The sequence below is a fragment of the Tachysurus vachellii genome, chromosome 6, assembly GCF_030014155.1.
Source record: "Tachysurus vachellii isolate PV-2020 chromosome 6, HZAU_Pvac_v1, whole genome shotgun sequence".
Lineage (NCBI taxonomy): Eukaryota > Metazoa > Chordata > Actinopteri > Siluriformes > Bagridae > Tachysurus > Tachysurus vachellii.
This window is the reverse complement of record NC_083465.1, coordinates 28961959-28963776: the sequence shown is the minus strand read 5'-3', so window position 1 is coordinate 28963776 and position 1818 is coordinate 28961959. Positions and strand designations below refer to the sequence as shown.

General features: G+C 35.6%; 1 protein-coding gene across 1 annotated transcript in view; it reads right to left on the bottom strand.

The window, feature by feature from the left end:
- Positions 1–1280: 1280 nt before the first annotated feature.
- The window catches only part of wdr17 (WD repeat domain 17), a 139234-nt gene continuing 138696 nt past the window's right edge, over positions 1281–1818 (bottom strand). The window contains exon 30 of the mRNA XM_060873205.1: positions 1281–1818. This exon is cut by the window's right edge and continues 430 nt beyond it. The gene's annotated coding sequence lies outside the window, so the exon portion shown is untranslated.

Here is a 1818-nt window from a genome sequence, read left to right as displayed (position 1 = left end):
AGCAAGCAGCGATCAGCGGGGTCCAAGCACCGCCTTGTGTGTATTTTGTGTCAGAGAATGTACTGAGTTCTACAGACTGAAACTGGATAATGAGGAAGGTTTAAATTTGCTGGGAAGAAAATATCTCACAATCTTGTAATGCTTGTAAAAACTTGTACATTCGTTTAAACAGCGACTTTAATAATGTATTTTCGTTCCTTATCCCGTTAGCATGTGGAGTTTAAATGAAGTGCACTAGCTAGCTACACTAGTTATCGTCTATTTTTATTTATTTAAGATGATCAGGCTTGTCGAAATGTTTAATTATATCCAATTAGCATTAGTTATTTTTCAAATCTTTAATGTTATTTTTTTATACCATTTTAATAAAGATTCAAACTAAAATTCGAATCAAATCCACCCTGGTTCGAATTTGGTCAATCCATTGACCCACTGCTTAAAAAAAAGTTTAAAAATGTTTAAAAAAAAAAAAAAAGGTTTAAAGATCTTGGTGCAAACACTTGTGGATGAGCTCATCTAATTTCCAACAAGTGTTTGGGGCTTTTTACACCTGGTCACTTCATGCGTTTTCTGTGATCCGATAGCTATCCGACGGTAAAAAGACCAGGTCTAAATGCCCTTTGAAACGTTTTGGAGACGGATATAAATCCGATGGTTCAAACCACTTCAGGAGGTGGTCTGGGACGCGTTTCAGATGAAACTGGACAGGTGTAAATGAATGTGGTTGTTCAAGCCACATACGTCAGCGCTAAACTCCTCCCAAACGGAAGTACGTCACTTGCAGGTGACTCAGGAGTCGTGCATCGTGTCAGAAACAAATAACAAATAACATGCTGTTTTTTGTAACATAACCATCGTAAGAAGTTTATTCGTCTTCTTTTTGATTGCATTCTGAAAAACACCAAAGCGTGTTCCATTTCAATTACCCCGGAAATGAGGTAAAACATATTTGCATTTTGGGCGGGAGTAGAAAGATCGGATCGATATCCGATTCGCCGAGACGCATTTATGTGGCCTAATGTAAATGGTACAGTTTTAACAAATCAGACAGCTATCGGATCAGAGACAACACATGAAGTGACCGGGTGTAAAAAGGCCCTAAGACTCAATTTCATTTCAGATTCTCAATACAAACACAATAATTGCTTGGACACTTAATAGGAGTAAACAGACACAGGGTACATATGAAAAACAAAAAATTTAAATTAAAAAAAAACAAAAAAACCTCTAAGACCAAGATCCCTGAATAGCGAGCAACATCTTAAAGCTTTTTTTTTTTTTTTTTTTCAGATCTAATGAGTGTCCTGAATGCTAATAATTATACATTTAGTGTTATATTGCTATGTGCTAATAAACATCTGGATAGATGTTGCTTTCGGTTGAGGACGAATTACAGTTAACTGTGATTAATGGCTTTGAGCAACAAACAGATTCGTAGCATTTCAATGATTGTGTAAGACGAAATTGCAAATTTAACAATGCTACTCTCAACATTTAGCTAGAATTCATGTGAGATTTGTGTCAGGTTATAGCTACGTGTGCTGCTATGCTAATGGCTAATTAGCTGATTTACTCTTACACTGTAGCTAGTGCTGTAGTCTAACGTCACAATGGTTCATTCCTAATTCATGACTGATGCAGTTTCTACATAGTAAATGTATCTAAAATAAAAAAAAAGAAAGAAAAAGCTTTTGGAACGTAACCATGTAGTAACACAAAACTTAGCCAAAATAGCTTAGCACATAAGCAATAAAATTATAAGTGAAAAAAAAAAGTAAAAGTACTGCTGAAGATCATCACCTCCTCCAAGGATACGAG